This window comes from Emydura macquarii, unplaced genomic scaffold (assembly GCF_026122565.2).
Source record: "Emydura macquarii macquarii isolate MOO-44397 ecotype Brisbane River unplaced genomic scaffold, CSIRO-AGI_Emac_v2 contig_1390, whole genome shotgun sequence".
Taxonomy (NCBI): domain Eukaryota; kingdom Metazoa; phylum Chordata; order Testudines; family Chelidae; genus Emydura; species Emydura macquarii.
Window position 1 is genome coordinate 19,103,257 of NW_027131527.1, and position 23,336 is coordinate 19,126,592.

General features: G+C 36.6%; 1 protein-coding gene across 6 annotated transcripts in view; it reads right to left on the reverse strand.

The window, feature by feature from the left end:
- Nucleotides 1-23,336, reverse strand: part of SGMS1 (sphingomyelin synthase 1) — a 167,007-nt gene that overhangs the window by 38,068 nt on the left and 105,603 nt on the right. The window contains exons 3-5 of one of the 6 annotated variants that reach the window (XM_067552770.1): nucleotides 15,722-15,778; nucleotides 2,546-2,632; nucleotides 1,293-1,493 (exon numbers count right to left, since the gene is read on the reverse strand). The exons of 1 other annotated variant lie outside the window; for it this stretch is intronic. The gene's annotated coding sequence lies outside the window, so the exon portion shown is untranslated. Of the gene's footprint in view, nucleotides 1-1,292; nucleotides 2,508-2,545; nucleotides 2,633-8,427; nucleotides 8,504-11,240; nucleotides 11,398-15,721; nucleotides 15,779-23,336 lie in introns of those variants that run through there. 4 more of the 6 variants (XM_067552771.1, XM_067552773.1, XM_067552774.1 and 1 more) reach the window with 4 other exon arrangements.

Here is a 23,336-nt window from a genome sequence, read left to right on the forward strand (position 1 = left end):
CAGTTTATGGAACAATAAATATTTACATAATTTTCAGAGTGTCCGTTTCCTCAATGCCAACATTAAACCCACAAACACTCCATGCTGCTAGTAAAGTAGATATACATTGGGAAATTTCAAGTTGAGACAAAAGCTGCATCTGAAATTCATGGAATTCTGTCTGGGTATTGCCGCTCATATTTTAGAGAACTCTCAAATATCTTGTCCAAATGCAGCACAAGAAAGCACTCCATGGTTCCATCCCCACATATGTATGGTCTACACTTGCCACTCAGCAAGAGCCAGTTTGGTAATTTCAGTTTCTTGATACCCACAATAGCAGACTATACTCTTCCCTTGCATGATAAAAAACATGGGAAACGCAGTCAAGCAGGGATAGATTTTGAAAGCTGGGGTGGAGGTGGGGGCAAGGAATGGAACCAGCAGGTTCAGGAAATGGTTTGAGTTAATTGACTAATATGATGCAGAGAAAAATAATGCACATTCACTATTTTTCTATAGATAGGAAAATTAACTAGATATAGCCAGATGTACAGGTACTTGCTGTCACAGAGTGACTGGCTCCATTAAGGGGAATCAGGCTCCAGTGTGCCTTCTGAAGACCTACCTGGGAGTAACTGACCGTTGGCTAACTAAAGATTAATTGGTGCCTGGACTTAATAGAAAGGTTACCTGAACTTAGGGCGGACATTTTCAAGGAGGTGGTGATTCTAGCTAGAAGGTTCTCACAGAGAGGTACACTCCTAATGACAGGGAGAACCTAGGACAGCTCACTAGGGTCACTCCTGAGAGAAGAAATCCCTAAGGAAAGATCTACAGTTGGCACACCACCAGAAGGGCTTGGTCCCACTGAAGTGATTTCCCAATGAGTGGCAGGAAGCCCAGTCTGTCAGGAATTATGGGCTGTCCTAGAAAACATGTGCAGTTGGCAGTTCTCCACAGACATTTAAAAAAACTCAGATTCTCATTTCATCACAACTCCTGGGGCTGCACCTTTTAAAAATCATCAAATGTGAGACACACAATATCACTGTTAGAGCTGGCAACAGTGCTAATGCAAAAACACTTGTGATAAACTCAAGATGTTTACATAGGCTTATTTTCACTTGTGTCTGCAATTCATGGTGTTGGCAATTACCTTTAAAGGTGGCCAGCAATAGAACAAGCTGATCTTATGTTATTTTGCCTCTTTATAATGTACAAAGAGAGCCTTTAAAAGGGGTTTGGTTGGTTTTATTTTTAAACTGTAAAGAAAATCACCCTCTCACCACCCCTTGCTTTTTCTCACTCACTAGAAATCCAGGTCATCTGCTCTGGAAGACTCTGGATGGCTGTAGAATGAGTAGGATTATGACATTACAAGCATAAAGGAGTGAAACTTCATTAACTGAAAGGGAAAAGTGATAAACTCTTTGGTGCAGGGATGGTCTTTTTCTTCTGCATTTGTACAGCACCTAGCACAGTGGGGTCCATGTCTGGGCTCCTAATCACTGCTGCAATACATACAAACAAATAAGTATTATTCAGCTGTTAAACTCCATTTTTAACATGTAGTAATACACTTGGGGGGGAAGGGGAAGCTCTTTTTTAAGGATACAATACCTTATTTTGTTTCCTATATAAATGTATGAGTCATACAAGAAGTTCTCTAACAAAAAAAGGCAAGACAATACTAGATACTCATATTTCTAAGAAAAATACTAATCCCTTTAAAACTTCATTAAATATAATCTCATATGGATAGGATGGGGAGGATAAGGAGGCACTAACCTTCTCCCCCACACCCCACCAGGTCTTCCTAAAATGCCTCTCATACTATATTCCATTACAGCAATTAAGATCAGTTGCAAAACATTTGCTGTCAGAATCTATTTGAATACCCCCTCTTTGCTTGTATAGCTTCCTAGGGCAAGTCTACACATAAAACACTATATCCGTGCAGCAACACTGATGCAGCTGGAGTGCTTTAATGAAGACATTCTACTCTAATGGGAGAGAGCTCTCACGCTGATGTTAACCCACGTCCCCAAGCGGCAGTAGCTCTGTCAACAGGAGAAATTCTCCTGCCAGCATAGTGCTGTCTACACTGGAGGTTAGGCCAGTACAACTACATCACTCAGGGTGGTGGATTTTTCCGACATAGTTACACCGATGTAGGTCTGTAGTGTAGACTAGACTTTAAGATTGTAGCTTCAGCCTCTGAAATTTGATTTCTTTGGTGATTTGTCAGAGTCAAGTGTAGTGACTTTTCAGGAATAACATGGTATTGCCAACCCCAAAAGCTAAAAACAAATCAAGCTTCTGACATGGGAGCTGGAACTCAAACTGATCTGATATACAAAAATCAAACTTCCATTAGATGGGAACCATTTTTATTCCCTCTTAAACAGCAAAGGATTCAAACTAAAGGCTTACAGATAAAAGGTGCTATAGTGCATTAGTAATGCCCTGAGTTATTAGTGTTAATGTTACACGTTTCAGAAAGAGGCTGATTTTCTGGAAAGGTAAGTTTATTAAATCAAGTTCTGATATTTTTGGAACTTACATAGGTTGCATCTTCCACTTTCTGGAAACAGGCTTAAGCTTCCAGGCTTTGCTCTCACTTTCAAACACACTTTCAATCTGCCATACCCTATTTTTAAAAGGAACAGCTCCCATTAACCAAGCGCAAATAATAAATGTAGCTGTAAAGCCAATATTAGAACAACATCCACAATCATTTTAAATGCAATGTCTAGCAAGATAAAATTACAGCAAGAATTTTTCCTACCCCCCCATGAGTTATCAGCAGACTTTGAATTCACAACCTTCAGATCCACAACACAGATCTCTTCTACTTCAGCAATAAGAATAATTTGTACAAAGAAAACATCTTATTTTCTGTATGGCTCAGCCCATAGAGTGAGCCAACACACATAGTGAGTTACACAAATACTTGTGAAGTGGCACTGAAACTCGAGGAATTAGGATTTGTTTGTTCTTTTCCTGGCTCTGGGAGCAGATTTTATAGACAGCATAGCCATCTGTACCACCACCCACATTTGAGTCATCTGCAGTGCCTGAATCTGGGATCTCTGAATCTGGGATCCAGCATTGCCAACTATTTCAGATTTATCCTGAGTCATTAGATTTGGCCCCTGCTGCAAGCAGTCTTGCTGATGGGCCAAGATTGGGCCAGTGCATGATTTTGAGGAAGCAAAATCAGAGAGAGAGTGATTCCCCTGCAATGCCTGTAACCTATAGGATAGGGCACTTGATTGCAAGTCCAAATACCGTGAGTTCTAGTCGCAGCTCTTCTACTGACTGCTGCATCTTTTGTGCACACCACAACCTTTATTATAAGCCAAGATCTCATATTGTTGTCTTGGGGGAAAACTATTATTCACGCACTTTGCAGATAGGATAACTGAGAACTTGCAGAAAGACACCTCATTCACCCACTTTGGGCAAAGCTGAGAATAGAATCAGAGTTTCTGATATAACTGAGCCAAGTCTCATCGCTTTTGCTACGCAATATTTCAGAAGGAACATGGCAAATCAGGTGCTTAGGTAAGTATGGCTCTGTCACACTTCATCAGCTAGACCTTGTACAAAGGTTTATGACTCCAATGCTGCTTTCATGCCCTCTAGCTTAAGTGGTAGAAGCTTATGCATTTACATGAAGGTTGCCAAGAAAGTCAGTGAAAAATCCAAGAACAGAACCCAGATCTCCTAACTGCCTGAAGTACAAGATCCTCATTCTTGTTTTGCGTTTTTATTCTCTAAATGAAGCCCTTTCCTATCAAGGCAGCAGTCACTACAGAAATTAGTGAAGTAACCAACAGCCAGTTCAAAGCTGTGAATAGCTATTCACCAATAGCACTGCAGCCGTGAGCTTCACTTTTATTTTTAAATAGCTTAATATCTGAACAGGCAGTAACAAAGTATTTTTTAAAACAAAAAGCTCCATACATCACCATCTACATTATATGCATTCTGAAACTGCACATTCTGCAACTGCACACGGTGATAGTGGCATTACTTTTATTGTTAAGATGCAAAAGCAAGCAACAAACAAAAAAACTTCCTAAAATTGAGTTTATCTTCCTTTAGCAAACACTGATTTTGAAGCCTAGTCAAGTCAACAATGCCTATTTAACAAGTATCAAACTAAAAGAAGACAAACAAGAGACTGTAACAGTCTGAATATTAATTAGCGATAGATTTTAGTGCCTAAATATATATATTACCAAAGTTATCACCGATATTGGCATGAAACAGTTTGCCCTAGTACTTAGATTGAAAACTCTCTGGGGCAAAGATCAACTTTTTTGCTCTGTATTTGTTCAATGACTATCTCAGTGGGGTGCTGGTCCATGACTAGAGCTCCTAGATACTACAATACTACAAATATTAACAGCAATACCAACACCATTCCACCACTCCAACTGTAATATACCAACAAGCCTACAAACCAACATCCCCCAAAAAAAATAATAAAGCAAGTGTATAACCAGAGCATACAACTCTAGCATGTGCATTTCATATCAATGAGAAAAATCTATATCTACAGGGAATATTCCAAAATTGCTGCTGCTCCTCCCAGTCCTTCCCTGTCCTGCCCTGCCTTCAGTCATCTTGAAATTGTACCCTAGGTGATTAGCAGCTGATTTCTACTGGGATGTAGTGTCTAGGAGATGGCCTCTCAGGTAGACTGATTAAATAACATAAGGCTTTAAAACCTCACAGTAAAACTTGAAGTTGGCTTAGAGAACTGCAGGCCTCACCAAATCTTGAGCAAGAGACTCTTCAGCAATTTTCATGTTGGATTTTGAGATAGTTGCAACCTTTGAGTGGATTCAAAGGGTAGCCCCATGTACAATACAATGTAATAATCAGACTAGAGGTCATAAAAACCTGAGTTACAGTTACAAAGTTCACATTCTGAAAGGAAGACTGCAATGAAGATGAAAAGATACTCTCAAACACAGCTGAAATAATTTACATGTTCATCTTTGGAAAGAAAAAAATCTGTTTAATACCAACTTAATAATTGATCAGCACATTTTTAACATTCCAGGGAAGAACAGAAATCTTTTCTGAACTGTTAATATAAATCCACTCACAGTTAAAGAATGCAGTTAAAACCTATGCAGTTAAAAGGTATCTAACAGAGAAAAAATGACACAAGTGAGAAAAACTGAGTTACAGTTAAACTGATACCTTAGTTATGTCAGATTGATAGTCACTAATACAATTATCTTCAAGAGGCATTTGGGATATATGATAACGAATAGTTATCTAATAAATGCTTTTAAAAATAACATACATTCTTTGTATTATGACAAACAAAGAAGATGAAGATCTCTTTCATTCAAACCTCATTTGGCTCATTTCCTTTGACTCAGTTCTTCCAGTCATACCCATAAAACTGGTTTATCTATATAACTTTTTCTCTTCTTCTGCCTGCTTCTGTGAAGTTGTTATGGCGACAACAACTTCTGCCTGCTTCTGTGAAGTTGTTATGGCGACAACAAACATTATTGTGCTAGGTTTTCACCAGACCCACAAATTTATTAACCAAATAGTTGCTAAGCAAGCCTTTGTTATGTTGCTATGGAAATACTACTTTATCTGATTCACTGTTGTTGACTAATATATGCTGGACTAGTATATATACATATACACATATATATATCACTTTACTAATACATATTATCAGCACAGTACATATATCAGTATGTATTGTGCACATAATAGTAATATAATAGCAATTATATAGCCTAAATTGGCCTATGTTTTTTATATAATCTTGCTCACTTATGCTAAGTACCCCATAATTCGTTGCATTCACTGAAGTGAGTTATGGTTTGAACAAATAGGGAAGTTTTTAAGATCAGGAGATGAATGCTTTATCAGAGCAAAAAAAAAAAAAGGGGGGGGGGGGGGAATTTACTCTCACAGGCCTGTATGGGAATGTCCCAAAGGAAGATGACATATGATTGTACTACCCTAGTACAGACCTAAGATGTGTCTTCATGTCCTTTAGTACCTGGAATACGTGTGTTCAGAACACAGATATAAAGGGTACAGCATAGTACTACAAAAACAGGGTAAAAAGCGGTTGGTTAAATCTAGTGTCAGATGACATACACAGTACCTTTTTATTTGTAAAGAGGTGGATATAAGAAGGCATAACCTTGGGAGCACACCTTCTATGTGCTGCATGAGACAGCTTTCAGAGGCTGGTATCATACTGAATCTTTTTCCTGAACTATATTATTGGCTTAAAGCAATAAACCTGACTGATATTGATTATTTGGTCTCTTGAATACATTTTCTAACAAACCAAAGTGTAGTCAAGCAACTAACTATACCATTTATCAGCACCGTTGAGTTTTCCTGACAAATTACTCTCTTTCTATTGTATAACAGAAATCAATTGTGTTTTCCCACAATGTATATAACCAATACACAGACTTACTCTGTATTACATAAAAGAATTGAAAGAATATTAAAGATTTAAAATCAAACACAAATTATGGTTGCCCATGTATTCAATCCCATTATATGCATGCATTAAGATAGTGTTCAATTACATGATTACACACTTTTTTTCCCCACTGTACAGAACCCTTGCCTCCTACATTCACCCTTTCTCCTGCAATCATGTATTGCCAATTCTCACATATTTATCACAAGTCTCACACTATTTTGAGAGATAAAGAGTTCTAATGAATTTCTCATTTTTATTTTCTCTTACCTAGAATTTCTACCACCTTCCATTACTGTCAATGAGACTAAAGCCACCAACTGCCCTCAATAAAATGGCTGCTATGCTTCTTTAATCTTTGCAGGTGCAGGAGAGGCTCCCATTAGCAAAGATAGTCACTTCCCATTGTTCCCAGTGAGGTTGAAACCCAGGCTAATCTCAGGGAAGATGGTGGTCGTTTAGGTGCCATATGAGGGGACAGGAGAATGCGGAGGTGCTGAGAATGAAACTGTGGATGCAGGTGTTAGGGTAAATGTGTTAAGAAACAGAGCGGATCACTGAGGAGTGAGGGGAGTCTGAGGAGCAACAGGCAAACTAAAGTACATGGGAATGAAGCATGGCAGAGATGATAGGAGAGGGAGGGAAAAAGGAGGGAAACATGGAGAGCATATAGGGGCAGGTGGGGGATCAGAGATTGTGGGGAAAAGTAAGTGGGGCAGCTGTCTAACCTGGCTAGGTAGGGAAGGGGATACAATAGCTGCTCCCTACATGCTAGGGGATAGAAGAAGCTAAAGTCTGCTCCAACTAGTAATGATTGTGGGAGTGGAGTGGGGGGAATGCTAGGGCTGGAATCCCAGCTACTGCCTTTTTTACACTCAAGGCACAGCCATGAAACACATGGAGGTTTTTGCCCAACAGCAAGGAAAATTCATGTTAAATTTCTCTCTCAGTCTTTACCTGGCCGTGTTGCACCTATATACTGTAAAACACAACCAAAGCATTTATACTGAGCCAATCACCACTGTAATGGAGTATCTGCAATGCTAGGCATAGACTGTGTGATAGCAGATAACTAACTTACAATAACTACCTTGATCACTAAATTAAAAAGTTATTTCAAAGATCCTGAGATAAAATGAGCTGAAATCTAAGTTATTTTTGAACAGCTGAGATATGGTACCAACCTTCCACTCCGTTAGGGATATAAGGCTATTTTAAGAGGAATAAGATTGAGACAGGACTAACATAATACACTTACACAAAAGTCAATTTAAGATTGCATGGCCAACCTCAACATTGATATTTCTTAATTTCTGAGTGCTTGACTATGGAACATGAAGGTTTTTTAAAAATATAGTGTTAATATGTAATTTCCTACTTTAAAAAAAAAGCAAACTAACACTCAAACACACCTGAAATTCCACCATGTGAAACCATATTAACCCCCAGATGATCAGTATTTGAACCCAAGACCTTTAGCTCTGCCGCAGAGTCCTCAACTACTTGAACTAAGAGTAGTAGACTTTTTTCCTATATGTGGACAAAGCCTCTGGAGGATGACAAACTTTACTTGTAACCTTGTGCAACTTATCATTTATCTGTAAAAAAGCAGAAAGCGATGCTTGCTTGTCTCCCGAATTTATGGGTATGAGGTCTTGCTGAATAATAAAGGATGTGTACCTCACAGGTACCTGTACATAGACCAGCTAAGACTAGAACTGAGAGTCTTCTTCTGGTGCCCAGAGAAGCATCATTTCCCATAGGTAAAAGGGGTGTTTGCTGCTGGGTCCTGTCCACAGCTCAAGAACTGTGGAGCCAGGAAGCATGCTTAGTGCAGATGAAGGGTCAGTGATGCTGGAATATGCTCACTGCAGAGTAATGGTCATAAGTTTTAGCAGAAAACTTCTCAAAACATCTACCAATTGTGTGCAAATGACAATTTTTGAGGCTTATACCTTAGTCAAATCTGGCTGAATTTTCATGGGCACAATGAAAGATCCTAGCATGAGCTCCATCAAGGTTCTAGTTCTCGTTCCAAACCATGGAAGAGCTAGAGTTCAAAGAAGCAATAAAAAAAATGAATAATACCAAAACTACTCTTCCCCCCAATATACCTCATTCTCGGAAATGGCTGTGCTTTGCCCAAGAATTTCAGCCTGTAGCAGAAAGCAAGAACAGAAAGCTTCATTCCAAATGGTTAAAATTTGGCAAAGTTACAAGTAACCTAAAACAGGGGCTTATCTTGGGAAGTGTTAGGCAATCTTAAATATATGTGTCACCATCAGCTCCCCCTATAATAGTGTATCTAAGGTTTATTTAAAATATTATTTTATTAGCTTATTTGGGAAATAGTACTACTATGTAATAAAAAACTCCTGTATACATTACGAAAATGAAATCAAACTGCCAAGTTTCTCTGTGCTTTATTTGGTTGTTGAAACTTTGGATAATTATGATTTGCACTTACATAAGCATTGTGTCTTATTAACATGGAAGATAAAACTCGATGCCAAAAACCCTATTAAACCCAGCTATCTGATAGTTCAGAGCAGTTAGATGCATATCACACCATCAATACACTCATGTGTAAAATGAAAATAAAGTCTTTTTCCTTAGTTGTTTGTGAATGATTGCCATCTTACAGACACTGAAAATGGAACCCCTTTAAACTTCTACAGAAGAAAATGGTTAAATACATGTACACTATTTCTCAAACCAGAGGTAAGATCATTGCCCAAATCCACAACTGTCTGCAGCTTTGCAACCTCTTTCCTTTCTCCATTGCAGAGCATTATTCTCTCAATCACAAATGAAAAAAATATTCTGACCACCAACCAGTGTACAGCAAAACCACTCTCAGCATTTTTATTAAGGTAGTTTGCTAATGTCAGAACTAGTTAGTGCCTGAGGAGGAGCTGTGCTTATTTTGTGAATTAGGCAAAGTCTTAAAAGTAAAGATGGACTGCAGTGCTGTGGAGTCTGTTCAAGAAACTCCCAGGAAGCAAGAACTATTACACAGACAAGTCATTTGGCTGCCTACAAAACTGAAAACTCTATGGTGAATGACTAAATAAGTGGACACAACTAAAAGCTTTCATTTTTACAGCTTAGAAAATATAAAGTAAAAACCTGAAGAAAAAGTATACACTGGAAACCAGACCACTGTTTTAGCTTTATCTAATTAAAGATGCTAAATGTACTGACAGAAATTCTTTGAGTCCCTGAGTATATATGCACTTGGTTTAAACAAGGTAGGTCAAGCCTTGTGAGCCACATGTACTACATCACCCCTTGAGCCACTGGCAGAATATTAAAAGTTGTGGAAAAAATTCTGACCTATCCCTGGCCCAGTGACAAACACATTAAAACACATTCTGCCAAGGTAACCCAGATAAGACAGAGTGTTGTAGCACACATATATAAAAATTGAAACATTTGTCAACCTTCTTTTGTTGATCATCCAGGGTCACTTTGTGTTTCTGGTGTTTATTTGTCCAGGTAGATAGTGAGGTAGGGACAATATCTTCATCTGTATTCTACATAGGCGGTTGCATATACTGTCCACACCCAGCAAATAATAATAATGTAGCAGCAGTATCTGGGAAAAGGTACAAACACCGTGGTTTCACCCTGCCTTCCACATCACAGACTCCCTTCCCTACAGCAAAGGAGGATTGGCCATGCCTTCCTCTAAAATGAGTAAAAAAAAGTGCGAAGAGCGGAAAAGATGCGATCAAGGCACTGTTGTAACATTACTGGAAGTCACCAAATGGTGTTATTGGAGATACTTTTGCTAGTTCTGCTTAATCAAATGTTCAAGCAGTTAGCCATATAAGAAATGCATAGGCAGCTGTGTGTTACTTCTTTTTTTAGATATTGAGAATAGCAGCAGCAATCTCTCTGATTGAATCATTTTCTTAGTTGCAAACTGCTGACTATACTTACACAAGCAAATACAACATTATAGTTGATTTTTTTATTTTCCCTGGAAGAGGGTGGGAAGAGCTTGTGAAATTAGGAGGATCTCAAATCACTAAGATTAGGATTAAAAAAAAAAATCCAGGTCATGGATGTCATATCTGTCTTCTAGAAAAACTGGAATATTACAATTTCTCTCAGGTTTCCAAAAAGTAAAAAAAAAAGTCTGTGTCGAGCCTCTGTTGAAAAATAAAGGGTTGTATCCTGGCCTGGTTTTGTATCTTTGCTAACACTAGCAAAGTAGCAAAGCACACATTTGAGTGAGTGATTTAACGTGAGTCAGAAGAAGTCACTTAACAAGTGATAACTTTCCTGCACGGAACTAGCCCTGATGTACCTTACTGGGATCAAAAGACCCCGTCAACTATTAGTAAAAGGAATAATTAAAGGAATATTTCAAAATATGATAACTCATGTCACTTCAGATAGGTCCAGAAAGAAAAGGTAAGTTAAAAAGCAGAACTCACTTACTGTTGGTTATTTTTAATATAACCAACTTTAAATGTTTCCTGGACTCTCTAGAAGAGTAGCTTTTCCATTCACTTCAGTCTTTTCTCATCCCTCTGCCTGCCATCTCACTTCCCCCTACTGTCTTGGAGGCTTCTGAACTTCATCTGCTTATTCAAGCTGCAGAAAATGGCAGATCAAGTAGGAGGAGTACACCCCCTGGGGTTGCCAACACTGTATTTCAAAGATAAGGTACTGTTTTCTTAGCACCTCCGCTCCAACCCTCCCTCCTAATATTATCATCATCATTAATAATAATAAAATAATAAGCAGCAGCACTCACCTACATTCACATGGGGTATTTCTTGCTGCTTTTTGCAGCACTCAGCAACTCCAATTTTGTTGTACAGAGATAAAAAAAATAAGTGACTGTTTACAACCCTCAGTGAGCTAAAAGGCAGGAAGGAAGGAAACTGCTTTTTCTTAGACGCAAAAGAAGAGGAGAAGAAAGTGAAAAAAAACCTAGAGAAAATTGGCAAGAAGGAGATTAAACATATTAAGTCAAGAGCATTTAAAATGTATTATATACACAGATTTTATTTTTAAAAGTTAATATGTAAGTAAAGAAGGCCAAAAATCCTTAATTTAGTATACCAAAAAGCCATTATTGCTGGAGGGTCATCAATATTTGTGATGAGCCTCAGGCAATCTAAGTAGCAGCAGTATAAAAAATGTTTCCCAAATGAAAAATTAAAAAAAGGAAAATTTAAAGGAAAATATGAATAAAAACTATCAAATGGTCTATGAAATACGTACACTAATTCAAAATATTTTACAGAGCCAGCCATAAAAAGTCGATACAAAAACAAAACCCCCTAAAAAACCCACAGTACAAATATGCACTATTAACAACCACCTTAGTGCATTTAATGTTTATGAGAAAATCCACTTTTTTTTTTTTGGCTAGGATCCATAGAATGGCATATCAAATAGCTCCTTTAATATGAGAGAAAAAGTACTTCATTCAAACCATTCTTTCGTTATGACTAAGGCAAAAGCAAACTAAGTTTTCTTACAGAACTGAACTTGCACGCTCATAGCCTCAGCCTCACAACACCAACATTTATGTTTCCTTTCTAATTCACCTAGAAAAACAGCTGACACTTCTTCTCAATGTAAACCTTCCACATTGTGTTTTCGGACTATACTGTGCTTAATATAGCTTCATATGAAAGCAGATGTTCAGTGGAAACTGTTTAATATTTCATGTGACAAATATTTTATTACCAGTAACATATGACTTTAAAAAGTAGTTTCTGGTGGGGAATGTAAACATCCACAGATCCATCCACAGATCCATACTACAGCTGGAAAGAGACCAGGAAACAATACTGATTCCTAATTTCCAGCACAAATCACTAGCAACAATACTTGAACACAGATCTTCTCTATGCAGCATTATCTGTATGTATTGGTTTATTTATATTGAGTCACACAGAAAATTGGGCGTTTTGGTTTGTATTTTCACTATCTTCTGCTGCAACAATTGGCAATTGTGAAGTTGTGAGCAGCCTAGGCAGAATCCTATTGCATGAATAGTCTTGGAAAACCAAAAACCCAGTTAAGAGAAGAAAAAATAATTCCTGATAGACTGTTAATCTTTCATTTTAATCCTGGATGCATTGCCTGACTACAGTTTGATCTGCAGGTCCTTTGCTTCCACTTCCTTGTGAACACTACCGATCTGCAAAATAAATAGGTGATTTTCCTGCTGGGTTTGCTACTACACAGTCTTTTCAACTACTTATGGTGTTGCTCCCTCCCCTCTTGGAACAACGGGATAGCTCTTTTCTGCTCCGGTCCTTCCTGCAATGAGCCATCTGGGAAGTGGCAGAAGAGGAGCCTGCTGCAGCTTCCCCCTGAGGTCTGGGAGAGGTAAAGACACCCAGCAGCTGCAGGAGGAGCAGAACTGATTTGGGGACTGAGGGCAAGCAGATGTGAGATCTGGGAGGCAGAATTAATTGCTGGGCTAGAGGAATGTGGGAGTGAGGAACACAATTAATTAGAATTTTAAGGAAAAGCTGGAAACTGCACCATCAGGCAAGCCAGTGACAGTTCTGACCACAGGGGCCAAAGTTACTTTACTCAATAAATTTATGAGAGTTGGCAACAGTAACAGTCACACATGTTGGAGGAGGGCAAAGGGATTTCCAAAAAAAAAAATCAAGAGACAGACCAAAACACATAATCATCATCTTTTTTTTTGTATTCCATATGGAATTTGGAAAGAGTTCACATTAATTATTATGTATGTGCCTTCTCAAAGCACAAGATGGTTAGTGCACAACAGTTCTTTGGTAAAGTTTACATGAAACTGTGGCAGAAATAAGGCCAGTTTTCCCTTTCAGTGTCAGGTGTGACATGCTAGTCAGTCAGTCAACTAGGGTTTTTAATTATAGGCCAAATCAGATCAGAAATTTGCCCTTAAAAAAGAAAGACAACCTATATTTTAACTAATAGCCTATGTAGAGAAATCACTCCTGCTATGAATATCATAATTTAAAAATAAATCAAGACAATATTTAAGATGCAGCATTTCGTGTTACCTAGCTACAAATTATGTACAGTACTGTAAATCTAAAAATAACTTAGATAAAACCAAAAACTCTTAATTCAATGGCAATACCCACAACAAATCTCAGTCTGGACAACAGGCAACAAAACAAAATTGCAAATTATGATTCATCAACACTACAACACAATTGTGTGGGCGAACCTGTTACAACACTGTTGTCCTGTTATGGTTTTAAAATATAATATTATGTAGATGGCACTTAACCATGTGTTCATAATTCATATTTAAACAGTAAGCACATACATATATGAACAAAATATCTTAATTGCAAATCTTAAGTTTCTTCTACTACTATGTTTCTATTTTAATGTCTCTTCTCTACAGAACAAGGAAACTGTCACTGGTATTTAATTTTGCATGTGTGATTAATTAAATTGCTTATGCAAATACAATTAAGTACCAATAACCCTGTTTTTATAAACTTAGAGAATCATTTGGGATGGGTGAAACTTAGACTGCTAATGATATATTTTAATTATATTCTTTAACTTTAAATTTTCTATTGCTGAGTACAACACACATGACAAATTGGAGACCTAAGAGACTGATTGATTATTTTGTTTTCACATGTGACGACAATATAGAGAAAAGTAATCTAGATTTTAATGTAATATTTTCTATCCAAATTCACTTAGATTCTTCTGGCATAAGGCTGAGTAACATGTCTGTGTAGTTTCACAGCTCCCAACCCACCTTGGATTATGCAAAATCACTACAGTCTTGTTTTCTATGCCAACTCAGCACTTAATCATATGCACACACAACACTTTGTCCCAAAAGTGTGCAATATTCACACAAGAAATTAGTGTTTTCAATATTCTTAATATTTCTAGATGTCATGTGGTAAACAATTCTTTTTTAAATTTGGAAGAAAATTTTAGAAAAATCTCACTTCTATGAAGCAAATGAATGCCCATTTATGTCTTCCACATGAGAGCAGTTCAGTGATTTTCAAGGTCATAATCTATGTTGCCCAAAGGAAATAGAGCTTGTTCAGTGAGCAGTCACAAAATCTGGGAAGCATTTCTTGTTTTAAGTATTAGTATCAACATATTTTAAAAGTTACTGAGTCAGTATATTATGTGAGAGATTTACACAAATAAAAAAGATACAGAAAACAGGATTTCAGCCATGTTACTTATATCAGCTATAGCACTGTTATAGAAATTCTGAATATTTTAATGAAATCATACAGAAATTAGAGTTTCAAAATGAAATTCTTCTGACCATCCCTCTCCCATGCTTACTTATTAACATCTTGTTTCTTACTTTTTCTTTTATCTTCTGTTTTACTTAAAGATATTGGAATTGTCACAGAGGAATATGAAAGAAATATTAAATTTCTTCCTACCGTATTTATGAAAGTATACATTAGCAACCTGTCAACTCGTTACTGATTCCCTGACATACATTATGTAGAATTCTTTTCAGTCATCATCCCTCTTTCAAATAATTATTTCATTATCTGCCATACAAAAAACTGAAGTCTTGTTTTCTTTTTTCTATAGCAGTGGATTTTAGTCAGTGATGCATGGCACGAAACTGGTGTATTTTGAATGCTTCACATTAAAATAACCCAAAAGCCCTAGTGCCAGCTAAAACAAGAGATTTGCAGTGTACAGTTTCAGTCTACTATTTAAAGTACAGTATAAAATACTACTAGATTTCACTCACTTCCTCTCTCTACTGGCCTAGAACGTAGTTTACATCCAAATAATTTCAGATTTAAAAAGAAACACACTCTTGGGGCATAAAAAAAGAGTGATACTTATGCTATTTCCATAAAATTGCTATGAACACTCAAAACTCAGAGCATTTCATTAGATGTCAACCAGCAGGTGGCTCAAATATTCTACAACGCATATTAATGAAAAATAGTTAGTTTTCCTTATGTGCATTTGAAAGTTTAAATACGCTTCTGAAGGTTTATAAATGCTTTACCCTATAAACTGACACAGAATCCACAGCTATCTCCAAAATCTTTACTGATTTAATATTTAAACTTGATATACTCTAGTTACCATATACCTGATTCCAGACCTGATTCAAAATACAATGTACAGTTAGGGATCAATGGTATAGTAGAGGTCTGATTTTTCGCTTCACTGATGAGGTAGCAGTAACTTCACTGAAACTAAGTCAGAGACGGTACAAAATTCAGAAATTATTCATTAAATCTGTATACTTACAGTAACTGAGCTTGCTTTTTCCTTTCGTGTATTTTAAAATTTGGAAATTAACATCATCTGTAAAAGAAAATTAACGGCGGGTTTTATTTGAACATTTCAACAGACTAATATTTTCCCCAAATTGTTCTAAAATCCCAAATCCTAAAATCCCAAATTGTTCTAAAATCTAAAATATTTAAAAGTTTGTAATACCATAAATAATATTACCATTATAGAAACCAATATCCCAATAATTTTTTTATAATTTTTATAATATTTCTCCTGTCTTCCACATTATGATTTCTCAGGACCAAATGGTAGTTGCTGAAGAGAGACAAAACATGACTAAGCAGAAACTGTATTTGGTGAAGTAAAATACGATCGCCTATTTATTTACAGTCCTGGCTAGTTTTATACATGACAAGAGGTCTTTATAGATTCCAAGATTAGAAGGGGCTTTTATGATCACCTAGTATGATTTCCTTTACATAAAAGGCCACAGAACTTCCCCAAAATAATTCCTAGAGCCTATCTTTTAATAAATCATACATCCCCTCTAATGTATCCACTTCAGAGAAAGAGTCACATGCACAACTAATTTTTGCCTAGCATTTTAGTAATTTCTGAGATCCTAGCTTTATGTAAAATAGTTCCTAGTGTTATCATAAAAAAACCTAGTCTTTAAAAAAGATATTTAAAACCATTATCCTGATAAGGATATTAAAAGAAATTGTGAAGCCCTAGTGAAAAGTGTCAGTTTATGGTGCTAGAAGATGAAAGTACAGCACTGTAACTCACAGGAAATACCATTTTAACCCTATTAATAGAGAAGTTGAAAAAAATAACTGGTTTTGAGAACTAATTTGCTTTTTTTTTTTTTGTGGTGCAACTAAAAAGATGCAACATTTCACTAAAAACAGGGCCAGGCAAAAGGAACAAAATGGAATGGAACTTCAACCAAAATCTCAAATCAAACAGAAAATGCTACAGTCGGTCAATCCATGATTCACCTCATCCAGTATTCTATCTTTGACTGTGGCTTATACCAGATGCTTCAGAGAGAAGTACAAGAAACTCCTACTGGACAAATATGGAATAATACTCCCACTGAGGAAATTTCTTTCTAATCTGTCAGTCAGTGGTCCATTTGGACCCTGAATATAATGGTTTATACCCTTTACACAAAAATACTTTATCCTACCTAGCATAAATGTGGATGCTCTAATTATCTATATACAAACTTATGTGTTTTAACCTTTTTTTAAACTAAGCTCTTTGACTTAACGTCTTACAATAATGAGTTCCACAGGTTAATTATGCATTGTATAAAAAGTATATCCTTATATTAGTTTTAAAATTTATTGCAAATTACTTCTGAAATTTTGCTTTTTAAAAGACATTTCACTATGTGATGGTTTGACATAGAATACTTTGTTAGGACGGGGTTTTGATATAGGAATAACGTCTTGATTGCACCAAAAAAGTCTTAGTTCATTTAAACTATCTGGGCAAATCTGACTTCTGGAAATAAGACTTGCTAACATCACAGAAATAGAACAAAAATACTGGAGCTTCAAAAGCTATATATCAGTAATATCAGAAAAGGCAATACACATGCATCCAGAATTACCACTCACAATTAAGACATATGGCTGACTGCTTTAAACATTAAAGAAAATAACACTTGTTAGGGTAACAAAGCTTATGAAAAAGGTCTAAAATACATGTTTTATTCCATAAAGGCTCAATCATTGCTGGTAGACACAAACATGAAAGCAAGGGAGCTGGAGGAGTCCCTTTACTGCCTTGCATGTACTGGCATTGCCAGACACTGCATGGGTGGGTGAGCTGCTACTGTTGCTTCCGCTTCACCAGGGAGTAGGTGCAGTCCTGATAATTCCACCACCACCACTGTGCGGTGCAGCAGTAGAAGTAAGATGTGGCAGGGGAGGACCACAAACTGAGTCTCAGTCAAAATTCAGTATCCACCTTGCTTCTTGAGCAGCATAGGTACATACTGCCCCTTATTTAGCCTGGACTGCAAGCTGCCAATCTAGCCTTAAATGGTTTTCTTTTCCCACCTGAAGACAATGTGTTTTGCTTTTGCTGGTAATGAAAGTCACATATACTGAGCTCACCCCCAATCATGTCTTCCCCCCTCCACTAACTCTTCTAAAAATGTTTAGCTTTTAAAAACTTGTGGAGAGGTAGTACTAAACACTTCAGATATCCAATAAATGACATAAGAATAGTTTAAAACTTTACTTCCTCTTTATGTTGACTTGAAATCCTCTGGCTATTACCATGTTAGGTCATCTTTGCACTAATTACAAAGAGATGAATTCTCCATAACTCACTAATTAGAGGTTATTAACCATCTTTTTCATAGTACATCACTCTTGTGTCAGCGTAATGCTGGTTATCTTTCTGCTCTGCTGAGAGAGTACCCACACTCTACATTACTTTGCTATAGCAGAAGAGGCCTCGGGAGAGAGAGGTACAACTATCCCATAAATTAAGGATGTGACTTTGGTCCTGGTAATAGTTCACAATCTATCATAACACAACCGGCCATGTACAGTGCCACACAGCTCCAATTTATTTTATTCTGCCACTACTAATCACTACTTGCCCCAAAGTTTATGATCATACAGCCCTTTATGAATTATGTAACATTATCTCTTTCTATGTTGCTCTCACAATTAAAAAAAAAAACTTACTGAAAGATAAATTATTTGGGCTGGATTAGAAATTGAAAAGCTACTTAAATCCTTTACTTACTGGATACACAAATACAGACATCTGAATAACCATTTAATCAACCAATGCAGCTACGTAATTCTAAAGAGTATATTGGTAAGTGGACAAGGCTTACACATAAAAGCAACTAAAAAACCCCCAAGCCCAGAGGATAAATTCTAAAACAGGACAGGGAGCTAAAATCTGTAGTTGGTGGATGCTGTAGCTTCATGAACAGCAGCTGGAGTAAAACCCAAATTTGTAAAGTTGTTAATGAAAGTAAGGTGATAAAGTCAGTGAATTCTGGATACACTCTGGCCTGGTGAAGATACCTGTACAAGATTGCTGGCAATTGCTTTCATTGGAAGATTACCTGAAAGAAGCCACAGCTCCAACACTCTTGAGGAAGGCAGGGAGAAAGAAGCATGTTAAAATATGACAGAAATATAGCACAATGATGAACAATACTGTAGAGCTTGGCAATTTATATACCATGCATTTGTCATTTTGATTTTTGCTTAATGAAGCAGCAATGGTAATGTGTTCGATAGGGTATAACTGAAGGCCTGTCTACACTTAAAATGCTACAATGTAGATTCTATCTATGCTAACGGGAGGGATTCTCCCATATTCATAGGTACTCCACCTCCCTGAGAGGTGATAGCTACGCTGATGGAAGAATTCTTTTGTCAACCTACCGCTCTCTACATGGGGCCTCAGGTCACCTTAACTATGCTGCTCACAGGTGTGGATTTTTCAGACCCCTGACTGACGTAGTTAAACTGACCCAAGTTTCTTGTGTAGGCCAGGTCCGAGATACAGTGATATTGCTAACCCAACCTTCAGCAATAAAGACTGGTAAGAATGTTGAAAACAGAAGTTGAGACATGCCAGATAGTCCTTTTCTTCACATAGATAAAAGCAGAGCATCCTTAGATTGATTCATCAATACAGTACAGGAACCTGTTTTGGGGTGGTTTTTTTTGGTTTTTTAGAGGATTGAAATCAGTACTGTACACCTCAGTTTTAGTGTACAGTATCTGGAACGGAGGCATTTTTATATAATTCATCCTAGTACATTTAAAGCACTTTTAAAAAATAAAACAAATTGAGGATCATTAAAACAGTGTCCCCCAAAGTATGGGAGGTACAAATGACTATCCAAGAAGGGTGTCACTGGGAGTCCACTATACTCCAGAGTGCCAGCTCTTTTTTAAAATATTTTTCTTTAGTTGTTATGGTAGTAAAGGAAAACCTTGAGAACCACCCGCATGTAACTGATGCAGTGATGTCTGCCTGAAACAATAGCTCTGAGGAGTGAACAGCCCCAGTCATTTCAATGGGTGCAAATTCAGATGTCAGTGATGATAATTCAAAATGTCAACTTTGTGAACAATTTCATTGTACATTAAAACATGTAAAAACAAGAAGTAGCATCACAATATGAGTATCTACACAATCTACTCGGAGTGACTGTTCATTTTGTCTCGGCCTTTGATACTACATGATAGGGACAAAGGGAGGAGTATCTGGTTTCATTTTCCTGAAGGAGGCAAACACTGACTTAAGTCATGCATGATTTATAATTCCACAAACAAAAGGGTGAGAAAAATATTTTTAAAAACTCTAAACAAAATCTATTATAGAAAGATAAAAATCCATAAGACAAGTTATAAAGATTGCCAGAAAGACCTTCAAAACTGTTAAATCTTGCCATGTAGAAAATATTGACATTTTAAAATACTAAGAGAAACACTGTTCTGGTTTTTTTTGGAAGTTGTACAATGATTTTTAAAAGTGTTAAAATATTATCATATTCTGTCCATTTGCAGTTAATCTGCACAGCACAAATACTTACAAAATTATTTTTAAAAGCAAGCACAGTATTAACTGTCCTAAATGATAAGGCAGTTCAATATTTAATTTAGTTTTAAAATACTTATTCAAAAGTTCTTACTATGGGAATACTCAATAAGTCATCAGAAATCCTGACTGAACATGAATGTTATTTGTGTGCTAGAGTGAGAGTACAAAAAATGTGCTTTGAGATGGAGATTTTCACAGCATTAAGGGCGAAAATGAAGCAACTTCAAATATGTTTTTAAGAAAACATGCTCCATACTGAATTGTTCTTCAACAGCCAAGTTATAAACCCATATGGGGTCTAAGACAGATATGCTGACTGACCAATATATACTGAGCAACAACTAATATTGTACATTAGTTGCACAAGAAAAGCATCTCAGACACAACTCTTAAATTTAAGAATGATTACATTCATTAAGAATTAGCACTTTTACTGTGTTCCAAGCTTTAAAAAAAACCCAAAACACCACATCTTCAATTTCTTATTTTGGTTGAGAGTGAGTCAAGTGTAAATGAATAAAAAGTGATGATTATAGTGTGTGAACTATACTAGACCACTCACTGCATTTATAGATCTAGAGCAATTTATGCTGTCAAGCTTACATACAAAATTGCTAAAAGTGACAATGTATGAGTTAAGACTTGAGGGTCATGACTAAGCATACAGGACCAGTGGCTGCAGCAGAACAGATAGTACATCTCACTCTCCTCTGCCTATGACATGTAGGATCATGTGGCTTCTTAAGCTCCTTAAATGTCACAATGGAATTTTTAAGAAATGCAATGTGAGCAGTAATGATACCCGGCGTCACCCTCCATTCAAATTAGTAAAATGGGGAAGTGTAACACTTTGGAATCATCACAAGATTCTGGGAAAGAGGACCACTGTCAGATCAATCCACCCTCCTCTTATCACCAAAGGATGGTAAATGTAGGAAGGAAGAGGACATGAATGGTATCACCCCAAGTTGAATGAGATTTCATGAAACACTCTGATTTGATGTTGGGTCAAGATTGTAGCCAAATGACTGTAACAGCACTAATAAAAAAAACACAGCTTGCCTAACTGTGGTTTTATTTTGGAGACTCAAATTTGATTACCAATAGCAGTCTTTTGCTGCCTAATTCATTAGGACCTGGTAGTGCTGCACTTTAAAAATTTGAGACTGATTTTTTTTAAAGAGCTATGGTTACAAGTAACAGCTAAAATTACTATAGCTGGAAGACATTACAGAAAATTTTTTCTTTCATTACTTAATGCACTTCACAGCACTTTGTGGATTCAGTTTCCTGTTGTGTAAGGTTTGCCCCCAGCAAGAGAAACATTTTAAAAATAAGACACTGATTGTAAAGTTGTTGAAATTCTCATTATCCACCAAACTGTCTGAACTTTTTTTTAATTCCACCAAACATTTAGTCTACATAACATCTAGGAGCAACTATGTTCAACAGAATAAAATATATGAAATTTAGAGTAATATTTCCTTTTCTCATTTTTAAATTTGTTGCATTTTCAGTCTCACTGAATGCCCTCTTGTTCACATATTATAAGAAAGGATAAATAAGAATGCTTAATTTCGTACCATTCATGATTCTGATGGCAAATTTTTTCAAGCCCCACCTATGCCCAAGATTGTTAATGGGTCAGCTTGCTAACTAGGATTTTAACAATGTTTCAGCTTTCATTTTAGAGAACATATTAAACCTGGGTGGTTAAATCTTTAGCCTCACTTTTCCAAAATGAGGACTGTGTGATTACAATCTTGATGTGTTAGCAAGGTGACTGAGCTTGTAGTTTGGGGAAATCAAATAAATGACTCTTTTTTAAAAGAATATATAAAAAACTTGTGAGTTAGGATACCCTATATTAGGCATTAAAAAAAAAGCAGGGAAGGTAGAGGAATTATGGTGCAACTGGCAAACACACTCAAGCCAGTTCAACTCTGTTAAGCCTAACTTTACGTTTACCAGTCTTAATAAAGCTCAATATTTTCTTTCCTTTTTATGTTCTCACCCCTTCCACCCTTATTCTATAACATAGTAACATTCATAAAAAAAAAGTCATTTCTGACAGGAGTATTTAGGAATATTGCTCAACAGTTTTAATGGCAATTTTCTGCATATTATTCCATCCGTCCTATGAAAACCAATTCCTTTTACAAAGTAGCAGCTTCTATATTTTCCAGACTACTAAATGACAAATTTTATGAAGATCATCATATTGGTTACTCGCTTTATTAAAATATGCATTCCAGATAAAAGTGAAAAATATTAAATATAGACACATATGTGAGCAACAGACCCTGTTATTGTGGGCTCACCACTAAAAAACGACCTGAATGAGAGTTGTGTGCCCAAAGGCAAGGATTCATGAGCCTCAGGGTCAATTAAATGGTAGAAGAGTTTATTTAAAAGCGACTGCTGTTAATGCAATATTGTTTTTAAATAATGTAGATTTTAAAAAATATGTTTCACATAACCTGATACAGCAAAAATCTCTCCCTTCTATGAATTATTCACGCAAACCAATGGGGTAAAAGACTGTTGAACATTAATTGTTGTTTGCAGCGTGCGAGACAAGCTCTGTGCAGCTCAAAAGCTTGCCTCTTTCATCAACAGATGTTGGCCCAATGAAAGATATTACCTCACCATCCTGTCTATCTATTGAACATTAAGTCACTTCTCAGATTATTCTTAATGTCTCCGTAGCAATTATTAAACCTCTTACAAGACAGAAAGAACACCTATTAGCTTAATAATTAAACCAGACTGGCTGAGACAAAAGTTTCTCTAGACGTTTCCTAATAGCTCCTTGGAAAGATGAAAGCAATTTCAACTGCCTTTTTGAAACTGACTGTGTGAAAATGGGTGAAATATTTAGGCACATGCACAAAATGGAACAGTGTGTAGTGTGTGTTTGCAATCTCGTGTCAGTGATTACTACTGACAACAAAAATGTAGCAGCTTTGCAAACACAGTTAAATTCCTTAGCAAATTTTCACAGGAATATAGCAACAATGTATATTCCTCG